The sequence below is a fragment of the Tamandua tetradactyla genome, chromosome 15 (genome assembly GCF_023851605.1).
Source record: "Tamandua tetradactyla isolate mTamTet1 chromosome 15, mTamTet1.pri, whole genome shotgun sequence".
NCBI lineage: Eukaryota > Metazoa > Chordata > Mammalia > Pilosa > Myrmecophagidae > Tamandua > Tamandua tetradactyla.
The window spans coordinates 47,547,340-47,570,581 of record NC_135341.1 but is presented as its reverse complement, the minus strand read 5'-3'; the positions used below and the strand labels follow the sequence as shown (position 1 = coordinate 47,570,581).

At 39.5% G+C, this 23,242-nt stretch overlaps 1 long non-coding RNA gene across 2 annotated transcripts in view; it reads right to left on the bottom strand.

The window, feature by feature from the left end:
- The window catches only part of LOC143657969 (uncharacterized), a 53,609-nt gene that overhangs the window by 17,147 nt on the left and 13,220 nt on the right, over positions 1-23,242 (bottom strand). For both annotated transcript variants that reach the window (XR_013163043.1, XR_013163042.1), the window contains exon 2: positions 13,786-13,911. This is a non-coding gene — a long non-coding RNA (uncharacterized LOC143657969). The remainder of the gene's footprint in view (positions 1-13,785; positions 13,912-23,242) is intronic.

The window sequence follows — 23,242 nt, the reverse complement described above, 5'->3', positions numbered from 1 at the left end:
GTATCAGGCCATTTAGTAGTTAAAGAACCACAGGTTGTAGAGTGATGGACTCTCAGAGTTAGAAGGAGCATCAATCTTGAGGAGAGTGGTTTGCCCTTAATTGGTCCTCTTTGGCCCTCAGGGTTTGAGCTCTTTTCTGTCTATAATACTATTGTTACCCAGGTCTTAGGGGCTCTCTAGTCTCGAGTGAGACAGAGCCATGAAGGAGGAGCAGAAGGGAAAATATTAATGGGGAAGCCCACCAGCAGCCTTCATCACTGCATTGCTCAAAATTGTCACATGGCACAACAGATACAGGGAGACTCAGCCACGTTCTCCCACCCTACTTGCCTTCAACAGCTTATCCTGACCTCCTCTCATAGACATGGGAGTGAGTGTGTAAATGTGTACTGTCAGGGTTACTATGCCCAGTTCAGCAGTTGGTGCACTGTATTATGGCATCCAATGGAGTGAACAGGAGTGAGGGCTGAACTCCAGCCTGTGATTCCCCCCAGGCTGTGTCCACATAAGGGGTTTCATTTGCTCAGAGGCAGCATCTTTTTCTAATTCCTAGAAAGGTGCTTTCTAAGCTATTAGTGGCCCTCTGTACAATGACCCCAAAGACCCTTCCCTTCTAGAGAAAGATGGGAGACCCAGGCTCAGCCCTGTCTTTCTTTCAGTAAGTGATGACATTACAACTGCCACATTTGTTTTTCCCCTTTGCTTTCTCTTCTTCCTCCAGGAATCCACTCCTTCACTTCTGATGTGGCTGACCACCCTCAGATGAGGCATTCAACCATTTAGATGAAGGGAGCATTGCCAGTGAGCAAAGTGTCCCTAGCTGTAAATGCAGGATTAAAATGGAAATTCACATCTGCCACCTTCTACGTGAACTGAAATAGTCATATTACATATGTGGATCATATTATATTTTGGGTGAACAGTGCTGCTCTAGGAGATGGGTAAAAATACTGCTATTCATATTGAGTCACTTTTTCAGTTCCTGTGAAGTTCATTGGAGCTAGGCACCCAAGAATCTATCACTCTCCCATCTCTTGCCGGCCTTTGGTCTTTTCTATCTTCATCATCCCCAATACCTTCCATGCTATTCAGTGTTCTGAAAACTATGCTAATTAAGGAGTTTTATTTTTTCCTGGATGGGCCTTCTCACAGGAAACTGACTTAGAGCTTTCAGAGTCTTCTGGTATATCCATCTACAAAATGAACAGATCTATCTCCTGCTAATTTTGATGGATTTTCATGGCCAAACTTTGATGAGTTCTTATGCTAATATGGTCTCTGTCTCTTGCCTCCATTGTACTAAATACTCTGCCCACCACACCTGCAAATAACTCTTGCTGAACCATAATTCCCATTGACTACATTTAAAAAAAATATATATATATATTTATTGAAAAACCTTCACACACATACAGTCCATCCACAGAATATAATCAGTAGTTCACATTATCATCACATGGTTGTGTATTCATCATCATGATCATTTTTTGAACATTTGCATCACTCCAGAAAAAGAAATAAAAAGAAAAGACAAAAACTCATACATCCCATACCCTTTACCCATCCCTCTCATTGACGACTAGTATTTCCATCTACCCATTTTTAAAATCCCTTATCCCCCTATTATTTATCTATTTTTTAATCCTTATTTTCTTACTCATCTACCCATATCCTGGATAAAAGGATAATCAGACACAAGGTTTTCACAATCAAGTGGTCACTTTGTAAAAGCTATATAGTTACACAATCTTCTTCAAGAATCAAGGTAACTGGAACACAGTTCAACAGTTTCAGGTACTTCTTTCTAGCCACTTCAACGCACCATAAACTAAAAGGGAATATCTATATAATGCATAAGAACAACCTCCAGGATAACCTGTTGACTCTGGTTGAAATTTCTCAGTTACTGAAACTTTGTCTTATTTCTCTCTTTTCCTTTTCGGTCAAGAAAGCTTTCTCAATCCCATGATGCCAGATCTCAGCTCATACCTGGAGTTCTGTCCCGCATTGCCAGGAAGATTTATACCCCTGAGAGTCATGTCCCACATAGGGGGGGAGGGCAGTGAGTTCACTTGCCGAGCTGGCTTAGAGAGAGAGGCCACATCTGAGCAACAAAAGAGGTTCTCTGGAAAAGACTCTTAGGCATAATTATAAGTAGGCTTAGCTCTTCCTTTGCAGAAATAAATTTCATAGGAGTGAACCTCAAGATTGAGGCCTCAGCCTGTTCATTTGGTTGTCTCCATTACTTGTGAGAATGTCAGGAATTCCCCAAATGGAGAAATTTTACATTTCTTCCTTTCTCCAAGTCCCCTATTGGACTCTGCAAATACTTTTTTATTCTTTGCCCCAATTACTCTGGAATATATCTGGGCATCACACTAACCTGCACAAACCAACAAGATTTCATACCCTATTCAAGATTCTATGTAATTATGATGTTCAAATAAACTGACCATACAAGTTAAATCAGATAATGTGCTACCCAAAATATAAATTTTGCACCAAATAAACATCTTTCCCTTTGGTCTCACAGAGAAGTTGAAGTTTGAAAATATGGACCATATCATCCTTTACCTAGAATTCTAATTTACCTATGCCCTATCCAGATCAGCTTCTTTCATATCTCTAGCTGCTGACTACATTTTTAATGCATTTCACATTTTCTTATTGCATCCTCACACTGAGGATAGCAGGACTATTTTGAAAACTGTTTTACAGTTTAAGTATCTAAAAGGTAAAATGCTTTGCACAAAGACTCAGCAAGTGTTAATTATAGAATTAGAGCACAAGTCCTAGTTCTCACCCAGTCCTGGTTCTCTGCAGCAAGCGAAAAAATTAACAGAAAATGTACTCTCTCACACAAAAGTTCTGACCAAGTTCCCCTTTTCAATTCAGTTTCCACAGTGTTGCTAGAGTGATCCTTTGAAAATTCAGCCTTGCAGTTTCTCTGCAAAACAAACAAAAAAAGGAAACCTCCAATGGCCACAAAATTACAACCAAGTCCCTTAGCCTGGCATAACTGGACTTAAATATGTCTTCCAGCCTTAATCTCTCTTCTTCCCGTGCAACCTCCCCACCCTTTGCTGACCCCATCACCTGCACAAATGCCCCAGCTCAGTTCAGTTCATTTTCACAATTCCTCTCCTCTGGTCTTTCCATCACCTATGCACCTCCACCTCTAAGTCCAGCCTTCATCTCCTGCATAACCTCTAGGGGCTACAGCAAATGTAAAACTTTTTGTGAAGCTTTTGCCAGCGCTCTCAGGCAGAATTAATATCTCCGTTCTTTCCGTTCCCACGATATTTTGTATCCCTTTTATGTACTATACTACGATTACTAATATCATGTTAGAGTTAACTTTTGTATCTATCTCTACCTTTACTCTGAGAACTTCTTGAGGACAGAGACCCTCCTTTTCTGTATCTCCAGGTCCTTATATGTACTTGATAAGTAGTAGATGTTCAATGGATGGCTCCATCCATTTCCCTCTCTATTTTGATGATTCCCAAATCTGCCCACTGAACCCAGCTTTCTCTGCCAATGGCCAGACCCAATCATATAATAAATATCTCTCATATGATGTCCTACAGGGACTTCTGACCTATTGTGACTCAACCTGAACTCACTATGTTTCCTACCCAATCTGATTCTTTTCTACAGTTCCCTACCTCATCCATCCAGTTGTGCAACCCAGAAAGTGGGAGTTATCTTTGCTTCCATCACCTCTCTCACTAACTTCCCCTTCTTTCATCTGAACAACCATATTCTGTTAATTCTATTATTTGAATTTCAATCATATCTGTGCACTTTATTCTTGCTGGCATTATCTCAGGGTACCATCATTTCTTGCCTACTTTATAGAAATCTCATCCTTCAGTGTTCCTTGCCTCCAAACTTGTACCCAGCACCTACAGGAGTGCCTGGCATGTAGGAAGCATTCAGTAAATGCATGTTGAATGAATGAATCAATGACCGTATACAGATGACTTTGTGTCTAGGTCAGCCATGTTAAGAGGAACCTCCTGTGTTTGACTATGCTCCCATCATCCTACTCTAGGGATTCAAGAAATGGCTTTGAGCTGTTTCTCTTTTAACTTCAGTCTGGAATAACTTTACTAACATGTGCAACACCCAGAAACTTTCAACATATTTGCATATCAGTTATCTCAGTTGAGTCTCACATTCCCCTTGAGAAAGACACACTTGAGAGTCCCCTTTTTTTTTTGTAGCTGAGTCCCTATTTTTGCAGATGTAGAGAGGCTAAGTACTTTTCCCAGATTTACCAATGTTAGATAAGGAGCTGAAGCTAAATTTGACCTCATGCTCAATGGAACAGATTATTCCTCTTGCTCAGTGGAATGTTTGCTCCACAGAGAGTAGGTCAGCAACAGGTTACTGAAGGTCGGTAAAAGGGAGCTGAATGGAAACCTCTTGGCATCTGGGCAGTGCCCTGGTCCCTCATCCTCACAGCCAACAGGAGACTGGGAAAGAGGTGAGCGAAGGAAGGACTGATACTTGAGGGCTGAGGCTCTTCCTTGCCTCACTCTGTTAATAGGAGTCAGGGCTATGCTTCCAGATTACTGTTAGGGTGTTAGGGCAATGAAGCTTTTCTCTACTCTTCCTTAGTTTGCTTTCTGGAAACCAAAACTGTGAGACATGCAGAAATGCAGTTGAGGAATTCTATCCTCAGGGCAGAAAATCCAGAGTTGTGAGTAATCACAGGAAGCTAGATAAAAATTTCTTCAAACAACTCTGATGCAAGGGACAATTGGCTGTCAATGAGCACAGAGAGTGGAAGGAAAGAACTTGAATGCACCCCAAAAGGCACCAAGTATATGCACTGAGCACTGAAGCAAGTCCACAGCTTTTCAAGTCAACCATGTGCAGCAGTGCTGATAGGGAACAGGGAGACTGCATGCATGTGAATTTCTGCCAATATTACTGAGTCCCACTGTGTGTGAGGCGCTGTGCCAGGCATTGAACATATTGCTGTAACACCACAGCCCCTGCTCCCAAGAATCTAAACTACAGTCTAGCCAGGGAGATAAGACGTGGGCATAAATAGCGTAATGCAAAATCAAAAGTTGTATGTTTCACAAGAGATATTTTGATAAGCCCCTGGGATATCCAGAATGGGGGAAACCAGGGTTTGCTTTATAAAAGAGGAGGCACTTCAACAGGGCTTAGGCTAATATGTAGAATTGGAATAAACAGAGAGTGAGGACTCTCCAGACTGAATGAACTGCATACACAAAGACCAGAGGCAGAATTCATGGCAAGGAGTCTGCCTTCTGAAGGCTCTTCAAAACCCAGCAATGGGGACCCTTGTGACTCTAGGCTTTCCAGTCTTCTCCATTGTTTCTAAGGTTGGTGGCTCATGGTTTACACTTCTTTATGATTCTGGACTCTTATGGTTACTTGGTTTCTAGCTTGTTATTTTCCCTTCTAGAGCATGGGTCCTATCAGCTCCTGTTGGAAATCCTTTGCAGGGTAGAAATATGGTCGCAGACTCTTTTAGTGCCCCACCCCTGTGGCTCTCAGATTCCTTTACTATTTTGGTGCACACTGGCTCCCCAAGGGCTTTCTTTCCCAATACTTCTTTGTCAAAGGCCAACCTCTGTATGCATGAAAAGCCAGATATACCTAGGAGTTTATGTACCCCCGAGGGTCAGCCCTGAACAACTCAATGACTGATGAATGTGGAGTATAAATATTGTACTTTCCTTGCCCTTAAAGTGGGACATTCTGTCCCCAGAGACCCCTGAAATGTTGAACGGGAGTTTCCTCTGTGAGACTCAGACACTGCATATTGCTTGGTCTTTTTCTTTTTCTCATTTCCCCTTCTCCTACACAGGTTTTTCCAGGTAAGACTTCCTAACAATTTATTTTCGCATGAATCCTTAACTCACGGACTGCTTCTGGGAATTCAACTAAGACATTACTCAAGTGTGGTGGGTAAAATTATGCCCCTCCCCCCACCCAAAGATGCTGATGTCTCAAGTACCAGGACTTGTGAATACAGCAAAGGAGATTTTGCAGATGTAATTAAGGTTATGGATTTCTAAATAGAGAGATTATCCTGGTCTATCTGGTGGACCCAGTCAAATCACATGAACCCTTAAAAGCCGAGAACTATCTCTGGCTAGAAGTCAGAGAGATGCATCAGAATGTGCAATCGGTGGGATTTCAAATGTGAGAACTCAACACACCATTTCTGGCTCTGAGAGGTAGGGGCCACATACAAAGACTTGAGATCAGCTCTAAGAGTTGAGGGCAGTCTCTGGATGACAGCAAGCAAAGAAACAGGGACATCAGGATTCTGCCAACAACCTGAATGAGCTTGGAAAGGATTCTTCCCAGGACCTCCTGACAAGTATCTGCTGGCTGACACCTTGATTTTAGCATTGTGAAACCTGGAGCAGAGAAATCAGAAGAGCCAACCAGGACTTCTGGCCTACAGAACTGTGAGATAATACACTTGTGTATTTTAGGCTAAGTTTGTGGTCATTTTTTACAGCAGCAATCGAAACAAGTCTGCCAGGATTTCACCTAAATGATGTGCATATGCCTGGACATCCTTGTGGCCACTTGCAAAGGGAATGGGACATTTGTCTGTATAATCTGCCAGAATTCAAATCCAGAAGGCAATGTTCAGATTTATGAAGGTGGTTGACTCTTCCTAGGGGTGTCACTTCTTTTGCCTCCTCTTTGTCCCTAGGACAGGGTCTGGTTGTATGAAGGATGGAAATTAGGCTCCCCAGAGTTGAGGTGTGTGCTTGAGAGGAGTGAAACTGAGTTTGGAGATCAGGGGAGGTCCCATCCCCTGAGGTGCTTACAGCCAAGAAATTTGGACTTCATCTTGCAGCAGCAGGAACTGATGAAGCTTTCAGCAGGTTTCTGAGGTGCACACTGGTGCTCATTGAGAACTGGTTTGTATGAAGGAATGTATAATTCAGACCTCAGTGGGCTGCTTTTCCAGGGTGATTCAACCATTTCATTCATTTCCACACCAACCCCCTTAAGATGTGTGGTGCCATCTTTATTAAAGATTTGAAGTCACAAGCAAGAGTCATCTTGCATAACTTTTGGAATTCCATTTAAACATTCCCATTCAACATTTCAGTTCTCTCAGGTCCCTTTGCTTCACTGCTGTATGGGGAGCAATTCTCTCTCCCCCTCCTCCTATAAAAAGCTTGTCCTTCAAGGCTCCTCTTAGTCCCCAATTCCTCAATGTCATAATTTGTCCTATGGGCATGATTAGAAATTGTGTTTACAATTTCACCCTTTCCCTCAGGAGGCTTAAGAAAGACTCTTGGCTGAACAAATGCAGAGCAGGTCCTGAGCATGTTCTGGTGAAATACTCCTCTCCACTACATTCACTCCAGGATATAAAGCACAGCAGGCTCTTTCCACTGTGGAGCTTCTCATCAGTGCCCCAGGTGGGGTGTCATTCTGTCTCCCAGCATTTTTTCTAAATAATTCCCTCCCACTCAGGGACAGGCCCAGGTGCCTAACTGCCCCGGGAAAATTGCTCTCTTTTTTCCACACCTATGCACAGTACAGCTCTCTCGACTATAGGGAAGAAGCTACCATCAGCCAGTCTCATGCAAACCCATCAGGATGCATCTTCTGTACTGAGCTACATCAGAATGAGAACCCTTTGACTGTGGAAATGTCCAGCGGGAAGGAATGTCTGGAGATTTGGGGGAAATCCCACTAGAACTATTCAACCAGATGAATCTGACTTTAGAGGGAGCCTCTCCTGCTGCTTCCAGTAGTAGAGGAGGAGAGAGGGTGGTGGAGACTGTGGGAGGCTGGGTCACATGATAGGTATATCCCTGTTCCTGAACCAAAGTCAAAGCTACTGCTTTCTCAGCTCCCACCCTCCAGACTTCCAACTTGTCTCTTTAGCTCTTCTCTCATCTATGAGAAGACTCCCTCATTCTTACTGAAGGTTTATTTTTTCCTCTCCATGTCTCTGTTGAAGCACATGTGCCCTTTCACCAATTATGGATGTTGTTTATGATCTTCTCTCTAACAATAACTCATTCTGAGCATATGCTCTGCATTCTTGTTATGTAATGTTTTTGTCAACGTGCCCCTGCCTGCCTGTGCCTCAAAACCTACGAGGAAGCAGCTTCCCCACCACTGTCACCACTGAGAGACTTCCCTACATCACTGCCGTCTGTTAGTTAGGAGTGTCTTCTCTCCCAGTGCCTGACAATCTGGACTGATGAAGGGCAAGGGGGGATGATAACCTCTGGATGTGCTGCAGCCCAGGCTGTGGTGATATCAGGTTGTATCAAGGGACAGAGCAGCAATTCCTCCACAAAGAGGCCCATTTCCCTCCTGGACTGTTTCTTAGCTTCTGTTTTGTGCTTATTTTATCTGCACCCTGAGAATGGATTAATTTTTCAGGGGAAGTTTCACACTAATAAAACTCATGAATTTGGACTAAAATATTCTAGTTCTTGAGACAGTTCTTTGAACTGTTAATCTGGTCTTCTTAGTTTATACATCCCATTAGTTTATACATACATGAATGGGATATATAAACTAAGAAGACCAGATTACAGTTCAAAGAACTGTCTCAAAAACCAGAATATTTTAGTCCAAATCAGCAGCACTCTCTTACCCTGTAGCAGAGTTACATGAAAGCCAAACCATGGAATCCTGACTCTAATTTATAATGAGAGATTTCTGCCATGGAGAGAAAATTCCAAAGCCCAAGGGATTGGCAAGTATTCCCTGTAGGCCGTCAGGAAACCAAACAATCCAAAAGGTTGACCTGAGATTTATAAAAGTGTCTCATGCAATCATGGAGATGCAACTCCTATAATAAATCTCTTTATACATACACACACACACAACATACACACACACACACAAAGAGATCCTGTTGTTTCTGTTTCTTTGGAGAGCTCTAATACAACTCCCCATCAAATTGGTTTCAGTGTAATTGTGAGTTTCCAAATATCTGGACTATTTATAGATATGGAAAATTTCCATCAAGCATTTCTAACCAGATTTAATCATAAATAGGTTTATAAAACAATTTATCAAACAATCCAAAGTTTGGTTGGGAAGGTAGAATCAGAACAAGGGGAGTTAAAGAAAACAAACGTTCAATGCCATCATGATATCATAGCTGGTTGCCTTTCTCTCATGGTTGAGACGGTCTTTGAACTGCATCAAAATACACAGGAGTCCATTAGCACAGCTCCCCCATGCTATATTCATCTTCCTATCAGAGATGTCTCTGTCACCACAACCCGAATGCCCCAGGTCGAATGTTCCAGACCTCTCTGCTGGACAGCGTTGAGCCTCTGAACATCCCATTGTTCCCCTGCCCTCTCCTGTTTCAGTACGGCTAAACTCTTTTCTGAGGAGTTTCCTTCTTTAGATGGCAACACATTCAGTCTGCTTAATACAGCTCCATTCTGCCTCCTGAAGGTAAGTTTTCTCCATTTCATTATTCTCTGAATTTAGAATTTGGTTCTCAAGGGAAAGTCTTATTTCCCTAATTCTCGAGTTCTTGTACAATGTGTCCCAAACACATTGGAAAGCCGCAAGTCTTACCATTCCCTCTCTACTACTTTTCTACAAGTTCTAGGCTCCAAATAGTTACATATTACTTCTATGGGATACAGGCAGGAGGAAAGGTATTTAGCCACCCCAAAATACCACACCAGCCAGTAGACAGACAGGTATTCAGATAACTGATTGGCACATTTTTTAAGGGTCTGAGCTAAACATAGGTGTGAGAGGGATGAAAGAGCTTTTCTTGCTTTCAAAAAAGGTGAAGCATAAGCTACTTATTGACATTTCTTTGGCTAGATCCATTTGCCTTATCATTTAGTGAAAATTCTTATTAGATTCTGGCAATTGACTCTTATGTCTTATGTCTTATGACTAAATTCTTGTGTCAGTTTGGTTAATTTATGGTGTCTAGGTGTTTGGCAAGCAGGAATTGGCCTGATTGTTACTGTGAAGGTATTGCATGGATTAAATCATTAGTCAGCTGATTGCATCTATAGCTGATTACATCTACAATCGACAAAATAGATTTCCTTCAGCAATGAGAGGCATCTTCTTATCCATTCAGTTGGAGGCCCTTTGTGATGGTTAGGTTCAGGTGTCAACTTGGTCAGGTGATGATGCCCTGGCAAGCAATGGCCTAACAGTTACTGCAAGGATATTTCACAACTGGTTAATAAACCAGAAGGCTGGTTTATTAAATCATCAGTCAGTTGATTGCATCTTTGACTGATTTCATCTACAATCAACTAAGGGTGTGTCTTCTGCAATGAGAGGATTGTATTAATTGGATTTAATCTAATTAACTGATGACTTTTAAGGGAGAAGAGAGAATTTTCACTGCTTCTTCAGCCAGCCAGCCTCTCCTGTAAAGTTCATTGAGAATGTCATCAGAGTTGCCAGCCTCATGGCCATGTGTCCCCATGATTGAGTGAGACACTTATAAATCTCATATTTACAGATATCTCTGTTCTTTTTCTTTTTCTCTAGAGAAACCTGACTAATACATCCTTAGAGGGAGAACTGAGGGTTTCAGCAGTCAGAAAGAAGAATTTCTATCTCAACTTCAGACAGACAGCTGTGGAATTCAATGTCACTTGCAGAATAATCTATGGAATTCAGACTTGGCAATCCCCACCATCATGTGAACCAACTCCTATAATAAATCTCTTTATACACACACACACACACACACACACACAGATTCTGTGTGTGTGTTGCTTCTATTTCTTTGGAGAACTCTAATACAACTCCCTATCAAATTGGTTTCAGTATAATCATGAGTTTCAAAATTTCAGGGGTATTTATAGATTGGGAAAATTTCCATCAAGTATTTCTAACCAGATTTAATCATAGATAAAATTCCTGGCACTACATTATCAAACATAACATCTTATAAAGTATCATGGGTAATTATTGCCCTGACTTCTCTCTCACTTTATAAATGAATGTGGGCATGTAAAGCTTTGGAACTCCGATTGTTAAGATTCAACTAAAATAGATGAAAGTAACATCATGATGGAAGCTCTCTGAAACATCAGTTTTCATGTTGGCATCTTTCTCAAGAGTTTGTTGACCATAAAATCAAATTTAAAAATTCAGAGAGAAGGCAAGTTTTTTTTTCTTCTTTTTAAAAATCTTTCAGTCACTGAAAATTTATTTTGTCTCATTTCCCTCTTTTGGTCAAGAAGAATTTCTCAACCCCATGATATCAGATCCTGGCTGTTCTGCTGGAATCCTGTCCTGCATTGTCAGGGAGATTTACACCCCTGGGGGTCATGTCCCACATATTAGGGAGGGCAGTGAGTTCACCTGCTGAGATAGCTCAGAGAGAGAGAGACCACATCTGAGTATCAAAAGAGGTTCTCTGGGGGCTGATTCTTATGCATTTCATCTTGTTCCAGTGCAATTGGATTAATTTGTGGTCTAGTCATTATCCCAGAGATTATTTGGGGGATAGTTTATCAGAACACCACTATCATGAATTTATATTTATTAAGAATTTTATGTTTTGGTAAAGAGACTTGGTCATTTAAAATCCCAGCAGTATGAAACATAACTGGCCCTGGCATCATGGGATATAACTGGCACTGTGAGACATAAGTTCCAAGGATGAGCCTGGCCCTAACATCATGGGTGAACTGACCAAAAGGGGGAAAAGAAAGAGTTTCAATGGCTAAGAGATTTCATTTAAAACCCCATCATCACAATAACCATGTTACCCAGGCAGATTGGTAGAGTAAAGGGACTGTATTAATTAGGGTTCTGTAGAGAAACAGAATCAACAGGGAACACTCGCAAATGTAAAATTTATAAAAGTTTCTCATGTAACCATGGGAACGTAGAGTCCAAAATCCACAGGGCACGCTCTGAAGCCAATAATTCGGATGGAGGGTCTGGACAAACTCCACAGGAGAGATTCGCCAGCTGAAGCAGAAAGAGAGCCTGTCTCTCCTTAAAAGGCTTCTGGTGATTAAGCATTGCTTATTGCAGAAGACACTCCCCTTGGCTGATTACAAATGGAATCAGCTGTGGACGCAGCTGACATGATCATGATTTAATTCTATGAAATGTCCTCATTGCAACAGACAGGCCAGCACTTGCCCAACAAGACAAACAGGTACCACCACTTTGCCAAGTTGATACATGAACCTGACCATGACAGGGACTAAGGCATTTGTTCTCCTGAATTATGAGGTGACCCTCATGTTCTCCAGCCACATTTGTGATGTTATTCTTCAATTTTCTCCCACATGTGTTCTTATTTGTCATCTCCTTTGATTTGATCCTCAAGACAAATTTTAGTGTCTTGCCTGAAGTTGTACAATCTGATAACAGTAAAACTGAGATCCAAGGTTCTCCATTGCTGGCAAGGTTTTCTAACCCATATATGCTGGTTTAAAAATATTATGTTCCCCAGAAAAGCCATGTTTTAATCCTGATCCAATCTTGTGGAAGCAGCCATTTTTAAAATCCTGATTCATTTACTGTAAGTTGGAAACTTTTGATTAGATTATCTCCACAAAGCTGTAGCATGCCCAGTTGTGAGTGTCACCTTTTGATTAGATGGTGATATGACTCCACCCACTCCAGATGGGTCTTGATTAGTTTACTGGAATCCTTTAAAAGAGAAAACATTTTGGAGAGACAACACAGCTGACAGAAACTTCACAGCAGAACTGTCACAGATACAGACAGATGGAGAACAGAGACAAGAATGTTTGGAGATGCTTGGAGCCCAGAAGACATCGCCATAAGATGTAAAGCAAGCCAGGACCTGGAGAGACCCAAGGGAAGCCAAGAGAGGAAAGCCAGCCCTGGAGAAGTAAAGTGAGGAACCCCACAGAAACAGAGGCTGAAAGCAGTGGAGCCCAGGAGCAAGGGACCAGCAGATGCCGGACCCATCAGCCTTTCTTGAGTGAAAGTAACCTTTTGTTGGTGCCTTAATTTGGACACTTTCACTTCCTTAGAACAGTAAACTTGTAACTTATTAAATTCTCCTTTATAAAAGCCATTCCAGCTCTTTTATATCGCATTCCAGCAGCTTGCAAAGTAGAACACCATAGGATCTGAAGTCCAATTAAATGCTGAGCCATTTGAAGTATTTGCATCCACTTCTATGTGAATCTCATGAATATTTTAAGGTACTTCAAATTAGCAGTCTGCCCACATGCGGTATTTTCTTTTAGGTTCTTTATACATAATATTTAGCAATACTTATTTCATTGTAAGTGGATTAATAAGCATATTAGAATCATTTCTATCTATGGTTACCACTATTAAAAACCCTTTGTTTTTGGTGCTTTGTTAAGAACTTTGAAAAGCCTAACATAATATAAATTAAGTCAGATTAGTTAAAAATGATTGCTAGTGCATTATAGTAGCCCTAGATTACAAAGGTATGTTCATTTATAAGTTATTTGAATATCGTTATACATTAGCACCAGAGCATAATGATAAATATATCATTAACACAACCAGACTTTATATCTGAGCCTTGAAATCAAGGATTACCACTCAATTTACCCTACCCTTCATAAAGCAATATCACCTTCTGATTCAAAGATAAAATGACTTAAACCTACTGACAGATATGTACAAATGCTCTTGTACCAATGCTAACATCTCCCAAGGGGGAGAACGCTGCAAGAATAGGAAGCAAACTCAGAGTCCTTTCTCTTATCCACATCCAGACAAGCATGAAAATTATTCCCAATGGCCAAAAAATGTAATTTAGTTCACACCTACTTGGATTTCCACCTGGACTTGCATCAGGCAACAGTGAGAAGAGAACACATTAAATGCCTCGGCTTATAGCATTTTCAATGAGCTGTTGGTATATTTTCCCAGCAAGTATCCCAAAAGACAGTCTTCCTGCAGAAATAGATAATAATAATAAGTCAGAAGGACATCAAAGTAACAAACTATCTGTGAGAACCACAAAGATACATGACTTTACCCCAAAGAACCAAATGCTAAAAAGAATCAATATTTCTAGATGGCAAAATGCCAGTAATTCATTGAATAAGTGTATGTACACAGTAAGAAAATCTAAGTAAAAGCATATGTTAAATGAAAGTTCAGTTTTATCATTAAGAATCTCTGAAACTAATTTTTTCTTTTCTTCTGTGATACTGTATAACTTAAAAAATTTAGCATTAAGTTTTTTTGTTTCATATTTTTTGCAATAATCTTTCTTATTCTAATATCTACTTTGTTTGAAATTAATAAATCTACTCCAGCTTCCTTTTGGTTAGTTTCCACATGGTATATCTTTCTCTATCCTTTTGTCTTTAACTTACGTACGTATTTATTTAAAGTTGGTTTTATTGTAGACAGTATATAGTTGTCTTGCTTTTTTATCCAATTTCATAATTTGTTTTTTCATGTTCTGTTTAGCCCTTTCACTTTAAAGTGATTATTGATATGGTTGGATTAACATTTACCATTTTCCAAGCTGTTTTCCATTTGTTCTTTGTTTCTTGTTTCCTGTTTTCCTGCCTACTCATAGGAAGAGTAGATAACAGGTAAATAATTGTAATGCTTGGAGATGAGCTTGTCTTTTCTTCTGCTAGGGCTTTTAGTTTGGAAGTTAATGTTAACCTAGTGAGGAGCTGCTCCCTGGCTCGTTTTGGGTCCCTTTACTTGATTTCTTAGAGAATATTTGTCTCTTGCAGTTCTCCCCTCTGTATTTCACTGTTCATTCTTACTTAGCACTGGCTGGCATGGCAGCAGGACGGGTGGCATTTTCTGAAATTCTGACCAAGCCTCAGTCTTAGGCAGACACTGTGAACCTGAGTCTCTGTAGAGGCCTCTGCCAAGTGTCCTTGCCCTTCCTCCAGATGTAATGCTTGGCCTTGCACATACCCTGGCTCCTCCCCCAGGGATTGAGCATTGATTTTTCTCCTGCTTTCCTCCCTCAGCTTAGATTCCAGTTTTGTCACCCTTTCTCCTGAAGATTAAGGCTTTTCTTGCTCAGGGAAGATGGGTGATGATATGGGTCTAGGTGGAGTTTTGGTGGTAACTGCTGTTCCCTTCTGCTCCCAGATTAAGACTTTTGTTTCGTAGGGGAGAAAATGGTGGTGGGTAGGGGCAGTTTTGTCACCATGAAGAGAGCTTTCTCAGAACTCTCCCTTTGAGTGCTTGCTAAGGTTCTTGGAGGAAATGCGTCCAAGAGTGTGAACTCCCAGTCTGTGGCTAACACACTACCCCACCCTTAGCCTTAACCAATTTGCTAAAGAATTCTAGCTGAATCATCATGCAAGTTTATCTGGTATTAAGCAGAGTTTTCCGCAGGTAAGCAAATTCTTGGTCCTATTTCTCCATGGAGGTGTTTCTCTCTTTCCAGATTCTGACTTAATTGTTTGGCTAGCCATCTCATTCTAGGATGGGTTCAAGAAAAATTATTAATTTGCAACATGTCCCTCTTTTTTCTTGTTGTAGGGGTAGCACAGTCCTCTTTTCATCTTTCTACATCTGAGTCGAAACCAAACATCTCTGTCATTGTAATTTAATAAAAATTTTATAATTGGAAAATATATACTTATTTTGTATGCTTGTATACTTGATGGTTTGGAGGCTTGCTGTACTCTAGAGAAGATCATGTTCTTACAGCTAATCCGTGCCTGTGGGTGTAAACTTATTCTGGGTAGAATCTTTGATCGGGTTATTTCAGCTGAGGTGTGTACCACGTGGGTCTTAATCCTCTAACTGGAGGATAATGGTATGGTATGAAATATGGAGGATAATGAAATGATAGTATGAAATTCAGAGAAAGACACAAAAGCACAGAGGAAAACACACAGAGGCTCAGAGAGAAAGCCCCAGGAGCCAGAAGTCGAAAGCAAAGAAAGCTGGAAGAAAGGGAGATGCGGCAAATGCTGCCAAGTGTCTTACTATGTGACAGAGGATTCCAGGTGTCATCTTGATGATGCCATGATTTGGATATTTACATGGCCTCAGAACTGTAAGCTTGCAAGTCAAATCCCCATTGTAAAAGCTAACCCACTTCTTGTATATTGAATTTCAGCATCTTTAGCAAACTAAAGTGCTGACCAATTTATATGAAAGCATAAGACCTATGTCTTCCAGTAAAATGATACCTTTGACTGCTTGGCAGCCTTCCAATGGAACATAGAGAATACCTGACAGGAGTAGGGCTGGTTAAGAGGCCATTCAGGCAGCTGTTTGTCTCATCTGGATCAAGGCAACGGCAGTGGGAATAGAATGTTAGAATGGATTTGATAGGTATTTTGAAGGTAGACTTGAAAAGACTTATAAAACACACTGAATAATGAAAGGTGAAGGGGAGACGGATTCCGAACGTTCTCTTAGCTTGGAGTACTTAAGAAATGGTGATGACAGGTGGGCCATGGTGGCTCAGTGGCAGAGTTTTTGCCTGCCATGCTGGAGACCTGGGTTTGATTCCTGGTGCCTGCCCATGCAAAAACAAAACAAAACAAAAAACAGTGATGGCCTTATTCATTTAGAGGGGAAATGAGATGGAAATACACTATTTAAAGAAAAAGAAATTCCTGTGTTGAAAGTACAAGATATTTTAAGCAATAATAATGGTGAATTTAGGTACCTAGGCATGTTATTTCATCCTTTTGTGTCTCTCTTGATTTCCACTGTACAATAAGGATGATGGTGGTGCCTGACTGAGAGTGTTGGGAGGGTTTCCATGAATTAGTACATGGAAGGTCCTATGGACAGCCCCTGGCACTTAGTGAAGGCTCAGAGACTCAGGTGAGAACTCTTGGTGGCTTACTCCAAGATGGTTGTTTTAGTTTGTTAAAGCTGGCAGAATACAATATACTAGAAACAGAATGGCTTTTAAAAAGGGATGAAGAAAAAAAAAGGGATTAAGTTGCAAGTGTACAGGTCTAAGGCTATAAAAATGTCCAAACTAAAGCATCCAAGGACAGATACCTTTTTTTTTAAACATTTTTATTGTATAGTATAACATATATACAAAGTAAAGAAATAAAAAAGCAATAGTTTTCAAAGTACTCTTCAAAAAGTGGTTACAGGATAAATTCCAGAGTTTGTCATGGGCTACCATATGGTCCTCTCATATTTTTCCTTTGAGCTACTCCAGAATATAGGAGGTTAGAGGGCTTAAATACTTTTTTATCATCACAATTGACTTTTTTTCCTTCTTTTTTTTTGTGAACTATAACATATATACAAAAAAGCTATAAATTTTCAAGCACAGCACCTCAATTAGTTGTAGAACGTATTTCAGACTTTGATATGGGTTACAATTTCACAATTTTAGGTTTTTACTTCTAGCTGCTCTAAAACACTGGAGACTAAAAGAGATATCATCACTTTAATTATTCAGCATTCATATTCCTTTGTTAAGTCCTATCTTCTATGTGTAATTCCACCATCACCTCTGATCTTTCCATACCTCTCATTGGGGTTGTTTGTGCTATGGTGGTTCTAAATTTTTGATATTGAAAGGGTCTGTCACTGAGATGGGGTAGAGAGATGGAACTATCTGATGTTTTGGAGAGGCTGGACTAGGTGTCAGGACTTACTTGGACCAGGGACCCATCTGGAGGTTATAGGTTTCTGGAAAGTTACTGTAGTGCATGGAACCCTTGTGGAATCTTATACATTGCCATAGGTGTTCTTTAGGATTGGCGAGAATGGTTCTGGTTAGGGATTGGCAGGTTATGATAGGTAGCAAGGGCTGCCTGAAGCTTGCATAACAGCAACCTCCAAAGTAGCCTCTCAATTCTATTTGAACTGTCTCTGCCATTGATCTTTATTAATTACACTTCTTTTTCCCCATTTGATCAGGATGTAATTGTTGATGGTGCCAGGTCTGGATTTATCCCTGGGAGTCCTCTCCCATGTTGCCAGGGAGACTTTTACCCCGGCTGTCATGTCCCACATAGAGGGGAGGGCAATACTTTCACTTGCACAGTTGGGCTTAGAGAAACTGAGGCCACATCTGAGCAACAACAGAGGTCCGTCCTCCAGAAGTAACTCTTAGGCATGCCTATAGGTAGTCTAAGCTTCTCTGCTACCTACGTGAGCTTCACAAGAGTCAGTGTCATGATCGAGGGCATGGCCTATTGATTTGGGTGTCCCTAAAGTTTGACACAGTATCAGGGGATCCCTGATGGTAAAGTTTAATAGTTCCATAGTCTTTCTCCCCTCCTTCAGGGGACTTTGCCAATATTTTTGATTATCTGGTTAATATACTCTAGGATGTTTCCAGGCATTACAATAATCTATACAGGATTAAAGGACCTTTTTCTCATTCTGTGCTCTCTGTATTTCAGTTGCTCAAGTGAACTATACAGATAGGTCAAATTAGATTATAAACTATAGAAAATTTCAGTTCCAGATCAAGTAAACCTTTCTTCCTTTGGTCTCAAAGAGTATGTGTGGTTCTAAAATATAAACACTGTCTTCCTTACCCCATATTCTGAATTACTTTAACCCCAACCTGTTTGGCTTCATTCTTATCTCTAAATATCAGGTTATATAAATAAACCGCCTCTCAGAATCCAGAAATAATCACCAGTCAGGACTTAATGTGTCTGCTCTAAAAGCTTACAATCTAGGCCCCTGTTTAATTTTAAAAAATTTTTAAAACATAACAACAAACAAACACAAACATTCTTACCATAAGATCATTTCATTATACATATATAATCAGTAATCTACAATATCATCATAGTTGTGTATTCATCATCATGATAATTTCTTAGAACATTTGCATGAATTCAGAAAAAGAAATAAAAAGAAAACAGAAAAAATTCATACATACCATATCTCTTACCCCTCCCTTTCATTGATCACTAGCATTTCAATCTTTTAAATTTATTTTAACATTTGTTCCCCCTAATATTCATTTATTTTTAATCCATAAATTTTACTCATCTGTTGATAAATCAGATGAAAGGAGCATCAGACACAAGGTTTTCACAATCACACAGTCACATTGTAAAAGCTATATTATTATACAATCATCTTCAAGAAACATGGCTACTGGAACACAGTTTTATATTTTCAGGCAGTTCCCTCCAGCCTCTCCTTTACACCTTAACTAAAAAGGTGATAACTATTTAATGCATTAGAATAACCTCCAGGATAACCTCTCGACTCTGTTTGGAATCTCTCAGCCATTGACACTTTATTTTGTCTCATTTCACCCTTCCCCCTTTTAGTCGAGAAGATTTTCTCAATCCCTTGATGCTGAATCCCAGCTCATTCTAGGATTTCTGTCACATGTTGCCAGGAAGGTTCACCCTGCTGAGAGTCATGTCCCATGTAGACAGGGAGAGGATGGTGAGTTTGCTTGTTGTGTTGGCTGAGAGAGAGAGGCCACATCTGAGCAACAAAAGTGGTTCTCTGAGGGTGACTCTTAGGCCTAATTTTAAGTAGGCTTAGCCTATCCTTTGCAGTTAAGTTTCATATGAACAAGCCCCAAGATTGGGGATTCAGCCTATTGCTTTGGTTGTCCTCACTGCTTGTGAGAATATCAAGAATTCTCCTCTTGGGGAAGCTGAGTTTTCCCCCTTTCTCACCATTCCCCCAAGGGGACTTTGAAAATGCATTTTTATTCACTGTTCAAATCACTCTGGGATTTATCGGGGCATCACTCTGGACAAATCTAAAAAATCTCATGCCCTACTCAAGGTTCCATGTACTATGGTGTCCAATTAAGCTGTCCACATAAGTTATATTAGGAAATGCACTAGTCAAAATATAAATTTTGTACCAAATAAACGTTTTTGCTTTAGTCTTACACATAAGTTAAAGTTTTAACATATTAATTACCGTCTATTTTTAACGCCCTGCAGTATTGACATTCCTTTGTTCTTCCTCATGCAAAAACATTTTTAAATTTGCACATTTAGTCACTATCATTATACACTCTAGACATTCCTAGATTATACCATCTCAGTCTTTATTGTCTATCTTTCCTTCTGATTTCATTTGTGCCTCCTGGGAGGATTTTCTTTCTTCATATTCAAAGGTCTCTACTCTAGTCTGCGTCAGCTCTGAAGCTTTTTCCAAAATGGTTCCCTCTTAAAGGACTCCAGTAAGCAATCCCACCTTGAATGGGTAGAGACACATTTCCATGAAAACCATCTAATCAAAACATCCTACTCAGTAATATTGTATCAGGGTTAAAGAACATGGCTTTTCTGGGGGTACACAATAGTTTAAAACTGGCATACTGCCTATCAAAAAATTTGCTTTCCAAATGACTTCTACCATCTTAAACTCCCACTAGATATATAGAAACAATTCTGTTGCTTCACAGCCTTATATTGTCAGATTTATTTTTTATTTTACCAATCTGGTGGGTATATGTGGATTTGTGCTGGTTTGAAAGGATGTATGCCCCCTAGAAAAGTCATGTTTTAATCTAAATCCCATTTTGTAAAGGCAGAATAATCCCTATTCAATACTGTATGTTTGAATTTATAATTAGATCATCTCCATGGAGATGCGATTTAATCAAGAGTGGTTGTTATACTGGATTAGGTGACGACATGTCTCCACCCATTTGGGTGGGTCTTGATAAATTTCTGGAGTCCTGTAAAAGAGAAAACATTTTGGAGAATGAAGGAGATTCAGAGAGAGCAGAGAATGCTTCAGCACCATGAAGCAGTGCGTCCATGAGTCAACAACCTTTGGTGATGAAGAAGGAAAACGCCTCCGAGGGAGCCTCATGAAACCAGAAACCAGGAGAGAAAGCTAGCAGATGACGCCATGTTCACCATGTGCCCTTCCAGCTGAGAGAGAAGAAACCTGACTGTGTTCACCATGTGCCTTCTCACTTGAGAGAGAGGCCCTGAGCTTCATCAGCCTTCTTGAATCAAGGTATCTTTTCCTTGATTCCTTTGATTGGACATTTCTATAGATTTGCTTTAATTGGGACATTTTCTCGGCCTTAGAACTGTAAACTAGCAACTTATTAAATTCCTCTTTTTAAAAGCCATTCTGTTTCTGGTGTATTGCATTCTGGCAGCTAGCAAACTAGAACAGGAGTTATAGGAATTTTTTAAATATCCTGGATTTAAATCCTTTGTCGGATATATGTTTTGTGAATATTTCATTTTCTTAATGGTTTCTTTTGACAAGGAAAAGTTTTCAAATTTTAATGAAGTCTCACTTACCCATTGTTTTCTTCCATTGGTTGCTTCCTGCATCTTGTCTAAGAAATCTTTGCCTACTCTGAATCATGATATTCTGCTATATTTTCTTTTAAAACTTTATAGTCTTAGCTTATACATTTGGGTCTAAGATTCATGTTGAACTACTTTTGAGTATGGAGTGGAATGGAAGTTAAAGTTCAACTGAATACTGGTTGTTCTAGTACCTGTTGTTGAAAAACTTGCCTTTCCTCTAGTAGATCAATTTGGTGGAAAATCACATAACTATATATGATATTTCAGGGCTTTCTATCTGCTTCATCGATCCATCTCAGACAGTTCCACCCCAACTTGATTATTTAGTTGTATAGCAAGTCTTGACTACAAGTAGTGTACGTTTTCCAAATTCGTTATTCTTTTTCAATTGCTTTCTCTGTTCTATATTCTTTGAATTTCCATACAAATTTAAGAATTGGATTGTCAAAAATGTCTGCTGGAATTATTTCAGACTAAGATATACCTATAGATCAATTTAAGGGAAACTAATATCTTAGCAATATTGAGTCTTTTAGTAATTGATCATGGTGCACCTCTATTTATTTCTATTTTCTTTTTCTCAGTACTATTTTGTGGTTTTCAGTTTTGAGGTCTTGTATACCAGTTGTTAAATAAATTTAAAGTGTTTGATGTTATCAAAGATGAAATATATATATGTATATATCATTTGGGGAGGGATGGTGCATGGTACAGGAATCGAACCCAGGTCTCCCGCACGGAAAGTGAGCATTCTACCACTGAACCACCATGTAGCCTATGTATATATTTTAAACATTTTTTATTATAAAAAATAATATACAAAGCAAAGAAAGAATAAGCAAGAATTTTCAAAGCATATTTCAACAAGCAATAACAGAACATATCTCAGAGTTTGTCATGGAATTCCATTCCACCATCTTAGATTTTTCCTTCTAGCTGCTCCAAAACCCTGGAGGCTAAAAGGAATATTAATATATTAATTCAGCAGCTGTACTCATTTGTTAAATCCCATTTTCTCTGTTGTACCTCCTCCATCTCCTGTAAACCCTCTCCCAGTCTATAGGGATCTTTGGGGAATGCCTGTTCTGACTTTTTCATCATTAGTTGAGATGATCATGTGATTTGTTCCTTTAGATTTGTTAATGTGCTGTATTACATTGATTTTTTTCTTGTGTTGAACCTTGCATTCCTGGTATAAACCCCACTTGGTCATGATGTATAATTCTTTTAATTTGTCGATGGATTCAATTTGCTTGTATTTTGTTAATTATTTTTGCATCTATATTGATTAGGGAGATTGTTCTATAGTTTTCTTTTCTTGTACTGTCTCTATCCTGTTTTCATATTAGAGTAATGTTACCTTCATAAAATGAGTTAAGTAGCATTCTTTTTCCCTCAATTTTTTGAAAGAGTTTGAGCAGGATTGGTGTTAGTTCTTTTCAGAATATTTGATAAATTTCCCCTGTGAAGACCTCTGCCCTGGGCTTTTCTTTGTGGGAAGATCTTTGATGACTTAGTGAATCTCTCTTCTTGTAATTGTTTTGTTGAGATGTTCTATTTCTTCTCAAGTCAGTATAGGTAGTTTTTGTGTTTCTAGGAATTTGTAACATCTAAGTTGCCTAATTTGTTGGCTTATAATTTTTCATAATATTCTCTTAAGATTTTAAGAAATTTCTTCAAAAGCTGTGGGAATGACCCCCCTGTCATTTCTGATTTTGCTTATTTGCAGCCTCTTATTTTCTTTGTTAGTCTAGCTAGAGTTCCATCAATTTTATTGATTTTCTCAAAAAAGCAACTTTTGGTTTCTATTGTTTTATTGTTCTCCAATTTGTCTATTTCTGCTTTAATCTTCATTATTTTTCTTCATCTATTTGCTTTGGGGTTAGTTTTCTGTTCTTTCTCTAAATTCTCTAGGTGAGCAGTTAAGTTCTTAAGTTTTGCACATTCTTTTTTTTTTTTTAATATGGCATTTAGTGCAATAAATTTCCCTCTCAGCTCAGCCTTTGCTACATCCAATAATTTTTGATATGTTGTATCAAATT